The 8,662-nt window shown below is 31.5% G+C and overlaps 1 long non-coding RNA gene across 1 annotated transcript in view; it reads left to right on the forward strand.

Annotated features, from left to right (window-relative positions):
* Positions 1 to 7,384, forward strand: part of LOC139427164 (uncharacterized) — a 37,476-nt gene extending 30,092 nt beyond the window's left edge. Inside the window, exons 2-3 of the long non-coding RNA XR_011638326.1 lie at positions 6,558 to 6,849; positions 7,167 to 7,384. This is a non-coding gene — a long non-coding RNA (uncharacterized lncRNA). The remainder of the gene's footprint in view (positions 1 to 6,557; positions 6,850 to 7,166) is intronic.
* The last annotated feature ends 1,278 nt before the right edge of the window (positions 7,385 to 8,662 follow it).

Here is an 8,662-nt window from a genome sequence, read left to right on the forward strand (position 1 = left end):
AATTTATTTATTACTCATAGCAAATCGTTTAATCTTTCCTTATATGGAAGTGAAAGATCTTAAAATAACTTCTCTTTTGAAGTATAAATCTAATTATTATTCATTGGCATGTTTTTAGCCTTGAAGTCCCAAAATAGAATTTCTACCCTTATCCTTTACTAAAGATATTTTATGAAAAGGAATGAAGTCTTAATGCTTTTATTAATACAAAAGTATTTAATTTTTGTATATATATATAATAGAGGTTATTTTGAGTATTTTAAAAATTTTTGAAATGAGAAAATCATTTGAAACTTATTTCAAATTACAAAGTGCGCGCTATTTTTATTTTCAAAAATAGCAGCATGCTTCAAGAAATAATTACTCAAAATTTTTAAGAAAGATTTGTTTACTTACGTTAGGAGCATTGATGTATAATTGACTCGTGATGGCTCAGGGGATAGAGCGTTCGCCTTCCTATGAGGTGAACCAGGTTCAAAGCCCAGCGATGGCTGATGGATATGAATTCCGCATCTGGCTTGCACCGACCACTGTGCTGACGCAAAATATCCTCAGGGATAGACGGGTCTTGGGTTAGAGTCCTCTTGCCGTAGGGCTAACCGTGGGTGGTTTTCGTGGTTTTCCTCTCCATGAAACGCAAATGTAGGTTAGCTCCATCAAAAAATCCTCCGCAATTGCAAAAATTCTCTCAATACTTGAAAAAATTGTTGCAAAATAAATAAAAATATATGTATAATTAACGTAATGAAGGACAATTTTCGAATTTTTTGCAATATTCTGCAACTAGGAAATAATTTTAAACTTGTTTCAGATTATAAAGTGAGCATCAATTCTTTTAAAAAAAAACCCAAATGTGTCAAGAAATAAGTTCTCAAAATTTTTTAGAGGCAATTTTTACTCCAAACAATGCTTCGTTATGTGCATACATATGAAAATAAAGGAGGACATTTTGCGAATTTCTTAAAATTTTTTGCTGTGAAGATTTCATTTGAAATATGTTTCAGATTGCAAAAGTAAGCGTCAAAGTTTGTCAAAAATACCCATATATGTGTAAAAATAAGAGCCCAAAATTTTTAGGAAGCATATGTTCAGTCCAAACCATTCTACGTTAAGAGCATTAATATAGTTAACATAATGAGGGATATATTGCGAATTTTTTATAATTTTTTGCAATGTGGAAATTGTATAAATTTGTTCTAGATTTCAACGTGAGAGTCAATTTTTCCAAAAACACCCATATCAGTCAAGAAATAAGTAATCAAAAGCTTGCTTCAGAGTAAAAAGGTAACGTCAAATTTTTCGAATATAACCATAGTTATCAAGCGGTGATACAAGCAGTACTGTTTTTAGTTTTGTTTTTAACTTTCATACCATCAATTGCATGTTTGAATCATATGTGTGTTCTAATGGTAGGCTAAATTGAGTAGATGCCGACAGGCCTGTGTAGGGGGCAGGGAACTGTCCTTGCATCAGAAAGGTTCTGGGTTCGATACCCGGGCAAGGCATGGATGTTTCTTTCTCTCTGTGTGTGTTCTATGTTCTTTCTCCTTTGTGTGTGAATGTGACCCGCCCTATAAACGGGTTGTGGTTGTGTGAATAGCGTGGCAGAAGTAGAATTCTTGGCCATAGATAGCGCCACTGAAAAACAGGAACAATCGCACCCCACTGCCAAAACAGGCATACGACGAAAAAAAAATTTTTAATGGATAAATCTCAGAAAAAGCACGAATTTATATCACCTAATATTTACAATAAAAATGAAATATTTTTAAATTAATATAAATGTTATTGATATTGTAAATTGAACTATTATGATAATTTTGAAAGGACATAAATTTCAACTGCTATTTAAAAATTAAAAACTTTCGACTTAATGAAAACAAAATTATCAATCTTAATATCTTCAAAAAAAATAAGGACTCGCCCCTTAATTTTCATAACTTCTTTCTTGCCTCATTGAACATTAACTAGTAGTTCAAAATAAAATAGAACTTTCTAAGTTGAGTAATCATTTTCAGCTATCGAAATCACCACCAAGAAAACTCAAAATTCTTTTAATCATAGGTTTGGAACACCCAATCGCATGATCGAAACTTTTTAAATTCAAACAAAAACTCGTCGAAGGTGACTAAAATTAAAGAATTTTCACCTTTTTAAAATTTCGTTCTTCTACATTTTTTAATACATTTTATTTTCATAAATAAATATATATATTTTACATATTTCTTTCTTCTACAAATGGCTACGTTCAATTGCGAGATAGCATTAACTGCTATACTCAGCCAGTTGTCAGCAAACGATCAAAAATATGCTCACGCTGGAAGAGACTTTTTTTCCTTCAATCGTTTACTTTTTCCTGTGGAATATCAATCAGATGTTTCTTTTTTGAATAATTTTCTTTTATCGTATCGTATTCTATCTCTCTATTCTCATTTTTGTAATTAGTAAATTTAAATATATTTTGCACAAGTAATTATGCGCATTTTAAATCCGTATAATTTATCAAAATTGTCTGAACGCAATATAATGCAAAATGCATAATATTCCATTCATAATTTATCAAAATTTCCGCCATAACATAATCAATATTAGTTCAACTGTACACAGAATAGAATGAAGCATTCTATTAAAAATTAAAAGATTATAAAACGATTACAAAAATGCTTAGTTCATGGAATTGTTTACATAAAAATTGTGTTATTTTTCTGCAATAATATTTTTGAATAAAATAAATCATATCAATAGTTTGTTTGTGGCTATAAAAGTTGTGAAAAATTTATAGTTTTTTTAGTAATGATTCTAAATCTCATCTTACGAATCTTAAAGAAAATGTAACCATATACATCTATTTTAAAAGCATTCAAATTCTTTCTTCTTCTGTAGATAATATAATTTAAGTTTATTTGAATTTTGTTCAATATTTGGACAAGGGCTGTTTTACATTTAAAATCTTTTTTCTGACATTGTAGAGCAATAATGTACGGAAACAAATTCTTTTTCAAAGTCATGTATGAAGGCTTTCGGAAATACACTCATGGACAAAAAAAAATTAGCACACCAAGAAGAAGTCGTCAAAATGAAACGAAATTTTACATACGTAATGACTACTTTGATGTAAGTATATGATTAGAAAAATCAAAGAAAAACGATAATCTTTGATTTTCTAATCATTTACTTATACGTACAAAGTAGTCATTACGTATGTAAAATTTCGTTTCATTTTGATAACTCCTTCTTGGTGCGCTAATTTTTTTGTCCATGAGTGTATTTAAACAGGTCACACTTTTGAATGTAATCATTGTGACCAGTTGCGACTCTAATTGTGTATGTGGGGGGGGGGATTCACATATTTAATTGAATGAGATTGGTTACGAAAAAAGTGTTTAAAGACATGTAAACTGTAAATGTTCTGTATTTGAGTGGAATCATAGGTGAGACAAGTCGCATTAAAATATACAACGAAGGCAACAAATTTTCCAAGTGACTTTTGTCCTAGTAAAGTATATTTGTAACTACCAAGTCATAAAAGTCACTATAAATAGTCATGGATACTTTTATTTAATATCACAAGACAGAGTAACATCAAAGTCACATTATGACCTCCTTGAGACAGTTCAAAACTCTCACACTATGACTGAGACTGCTGTGACCGTTTTCGATTTTACACTCTATAACAAAAAAATCGACGCACCAAGAAGGAGTTGTCCGATTGAAACGAAAAATGGTGGATGGGAAGACAATGTACAGAATAGTAAATGATTAAAATTTCAGAACAATTGAATAATTTATTGCAGAGTTACAGTAACAAGTTCAATAAGGTGTTGATCCGCCTCTAGCCTGGGTACAAGCTGCCACACAGCGTGGCATAGACCGATAAAGCTCCCGGATGGTCTCTTGCGGTATTTCCTGCCAAATTCAATCCAATTGTCGAACGAGGTCAGTAACATTCCGTGCCAGATGCAATCGCCTTCCCATCATATCCCAGACATGCTCCATGGGAGAGAAATCTGGTGATCTGGCAGGCCAAGGAAGAGTTTGACAAGCTTGCAGACAGTTCATAGCAACACGTGCAGTATGTGGTCTGGCATTGTCCTGCTGAAAAACCAGCCCAGGGCACTGCAAAAGGAACGGTAGCAAAACAGGTCTTGGAATGTCGTCGATGTACCGCTGTGCAGTAAGTGTACCTCTAATGACGACCAAAGAGGTTCGGCTGACAAAGGAAGTGGCACCCCAGACCATAATGCCCTGTTGAGGGCCGGTATGGCGTGCAAAAGTGAAGGCAGGATCCCCCCTCTGCCCTGTTCGTTTCCAAATACGTCTGCGATGATCGTCTGGACACAGTTGGAAGCGGGATTCGTCGCTAAAGACTATACGTCCCCAGTCGGCATCATTCCAGCCATATCTGTTCAAAACATTCATGCATACGAAATTTCAAAGCAATCGGATGATTGCTTCTTGGTGCGTCGATTTTTTTGTTATAGAGTGTATTATGACATAACTGGGAAAATCTGTACTAACTGAGAAAGAATCACTTTTAAGATACTTGAAAGCACATTAAATTTTGTAACAAATTCTCTTTAGAGCTCTAATTTAGTAAATAAACTAATAAAATGCTTCTAAACTATGCTAATTTTTAAATTTAACCATTTGCACTGGAAAGACGTGTCAAGCGACGAGGATAACCTAGGACGTTGGGCTCGTGTTCATGAGAACGAAAGTTTAAATCGTGTCGGCAGAAAAACTCCCGCGTATTAAATGGTGACTGGTGCAAGTTAAATCTGTCAAGGTCACTAAGTCCTTCAAGTTCCTATAACAAAACAAAACCTCTGGGGGTACTGAATCGGAGATTGATCGTTCTCTGGTTCAGGTCAAAATTACGATTTGTAAATGAATGAATAGAGTATGATTGGGTCCTCCCTGTAAAACGGGCTGTGACGTATGTGTGCCTAAAGCAATAGATGGTTTACGATTCTTGGCAATAGATGGCGTCACTGAAAAAACAAGAAACACACACTCTGCCTTAAAAATTTGCTTTATTTCAAGCAGGCTTGCTGATGGCAAGTGGCATAAGTAACAACAACAGAACTAAAATATTATCCCATAACATTAAATGTATTATGTCATAAATAATTTAGTCATAATAATTAGGTCTTAAATAATATCCTAGATCTGAAAAGGCTAGAAATTGTGACCAAAAAAGCTAGAAATTGTGATTTTATCAAAATAAATTTTAAAGTTTAAAAAAATTTAAAAATAAAGGCAAATGAAATTTAAAAAAAGTGCAGAAATAAATTCAAAATTAATTATTTAAAATGATTAATAATTTAAAATGAGATTTTAGAAAAATTTCGATTTTAAAAAATTAAAATGTAAAAAAAAATGTCAGAATAAATTTTAAAAAATTAAGTAATTAATTTTTAAAAAAAAACCATCTTGAAGAGGACATTGAAATTATTGCTACATTTTTTATTACCTGTTTTAAGTTTTATTTTAATATTATATCAACCATGAGCACACCTTGTTTTTATGATGGATGTCCTTGAATTTTGATAACTCAATTCAAAATAATTATTGCTCGCATCAGCTTTATCATCGGTTTATATTCAAGTACAATATCATTTAAAACCATTTGAAATATTGATTTAGAATTGAATTACTTACATTTTATTTAGGATTACTGATCTTATCTGATGGCTTCTATAAAAAATAAAAACCGAAACCAACAGAAATTTGCTATTGGTGCCTTCATCCTGAATCATTTAAGCCACTTTTTAATTTCTGCCAAATTGCGACTTTAGAGATTTAAAATGATGTACAGTTACACTCTTAATGAAAGTTTTCTGAAACAAGTATAAAACTTTATGGTGAACAATCATGGTGAAGTTACCTTTTATATGGGGTAACCAGCAATAACAATTCAAGATTTCAATTATGTTGGTAATGGGGTAACAAAATGCCTTTAAATGAATTTATAGTGCTTAAAACATTTATTTGTAAAAATAAAAGTGTAAAAAGTATATGTATTTTACAATTTTTCAGTATGTCCGATTTTTGCTTAAAAGAGCTTAATTAAATTATTGAATTTCAGTTAGCATCAGGCATGCATAGAAAAGCATATAGTATTAGTTATCTTAAAGGTATATAAACTTAGCAAAAAGCTTAACTAAAACGTGGAACTTATGGCATGAAAAATAACAACTTCCGATGAAAGTACCTAAAAAAATACAGTTTATTATAAGCGTAAATTATTGTTATTTTGTAAGCAATGCTTGCCTGGAGCGTTTTTTCCAGACATTCTTTTACAATTTTAGCTACTTCTTTTAAAATTGATTTAATACTTCCAACTTGATTTGGGGATTTGATGAAAAGCGTTATTTTCCAATTAGCTACGATGCTTCATGTCGGTTGAAAATAGATGAAGATTTAGGTGTGGTTATATTTGGGAATATCATTAAAGCACAATTACTGTTTCTAAGCTCTACTATTACGCATGAAAATGAAGCTCACATGTACACCCAAAACAAGAAAAATGTCATCTTTCTCTTTCTTCTTTTTAGATTCATTCCTATGTATGTATCGACTATATAGTTTAAGCCCATTTGTCCTTGTGCCTGCTGTTTTGCCCAAAATTGCGTGTTCAAAACTAAATCGTATCAAAACGGAATAGTTGCATGGACCCTGTTCAAGGGCTCCCATAGGTCAAGGTCAAAGACTTGTTGAAAGAGAAGGCGGTATAGAAGGGCTGGAATTCCAATCGATGTCTTGAGGACACAGACAGTACAGATACTGTAATGATGTCTAAGATGGTCGCTTCATTATGCTCAATAACTACGTACACATTGATTCCATGTAAGTAGCATTTATGTTTTATCCGTGACGAAATATTAAGTCAATACAGGCTATCAACATTTTAGACACTTGTTTTTATGATGCCATTAACAGCTTTATATTTTTTACCTGCTAATTAACTCCTCTCATGTTATTCCGACTGAGGGGCTGTCCATAAATGTTGTTACACATCCTTCCTTCCTTTGTTGTCACATAAGTCATGTTATTTTACCAAAACATCATTTGCATTTTAGAAGTACTTTATTATAGATCATATTTTAATTGTCCTTTGATTTGCGAGCTTAACTATAATGATTGTATATGGACTTATTTTGCAGGAAAAAAGAATGAGATTGAGCCAGGATGATTCAGTTGTAAGGCACTAAACTGAAGAATTGATGCGGTGGGTTGAACCCCATCCAGCTTCAAATCGATGTTCACCCACCTGTTCGGGAAGCGGCAATGTGCTAACACCAATCATGCTGTTGATTATGAACTTGTGGTACCTTTACCTCCATGACCCTTTAGGCCCATAGCGGGAATGCTTTAGTTTAAGAACGAGGATTATAACAATAAATAAATAAATCTTTTAAAATAGTAATTAAAGATTTAAATAAAATAGTCAATGAAAAAAGTCGTACTTGGGAATTTGATATATTTTTTGATTTAATTTTTTCTATTTTATGAACTCAAAATACTCTTTAATAAATTGATTTAAGAAAAGAAACATCTCATTAGTAGTTTACGTATAATAAGACCTCAAAATTAGTAAGTTCTCTTTTTTTAAAATAAAAGTAATATAAAATTATTTAACTTACTAGTTTTCAAATGTTTTTACTTTAATCGAAATGTGTGATGTCACAATTCTTGTGACTCCCGTACTCCCACTTATCTCTAACTGCTCCAATTTCACGCACTCTTTTAACCCCTTCCAAGCGTAACAACATTTATGGATGGTCCCTTAGTTTTTCGTTTTCATAAAGAATTCATAAGTATGTTCCAAACAGAAGCAAATGATTGTGCTTAATATAAATTTTGCAATTATTTTCAGTAATTGTTCTTAATCTTATATTAGACATGATTCATTCTAGTAATTAACGCTTCTATCCTATGATTGATAATTACTGTTGATATATTTTTCTCTTATACAAATACAGTAATAATGTAATATTGCAAAACAATTACATCTTAATTGCCTCGAAATATCAATTCTTTTTTCACAAATTCTTTTCTCGTATTAGTGATTTTTTTTAATTTCTCTATGTCTTCCTGAGAAACAAGTTTTAAATAATGGCAAAAAATGTGATTTTTTACTTTGAAAAATGTAGTTCAGAAGAGAGAAATTCATTCGTGTGATGAATTTTTTTTTTAAAAATATGATTAAAGTTAATCATATTTAATAATAGTTAAATATGACTGAAGCAGAGTTGAACAAAAATGCAATCGATTACATTTTTTGATTACAATAATCAGTTACTTGTGATCATCACAATTTTCAAAAATTTTGATTTTAGCTGTAATCATGATTGCAATATTAATTACAGTAATCAATTACTTGTAATCTTGATTACAGCTGTAATCAAAATTTTGATTACAACTGTAATCATGATTTCAAGTAATTGCGATTACAAGTAATCACAACGAAAACGATAACGGGTAATCATGATTACAAGTAATCAAAATATATTACTGCACGTAATCATGATTACAAGTAATCGTGGTTTCACGTAATCAAAATATACGATTACAAGCTATTACGATTGTAAACTATAAGCAAATTCATTATGTGAAATTTGTAATCACGCTTACAAGTAATTGATTACAGTAATTGGTT

The sequence above is a fragment of the Parasteatoda tepidariorum genome, chromosome X2 (genome assembly GCF_043381705.1).
Source record: "Parasteatoda tepidariorum isolate YZ-2023 chromosome X2, CAS_Ptep_4.0, whole genome shotgun sequence".
Taxonomy (NCBI): Eukaryota; Metazoa; Arthropoda; class Arachnida; order Araneae; family Theridiidae; genus Parasteatoda; species Parasteatoda tepidariorum.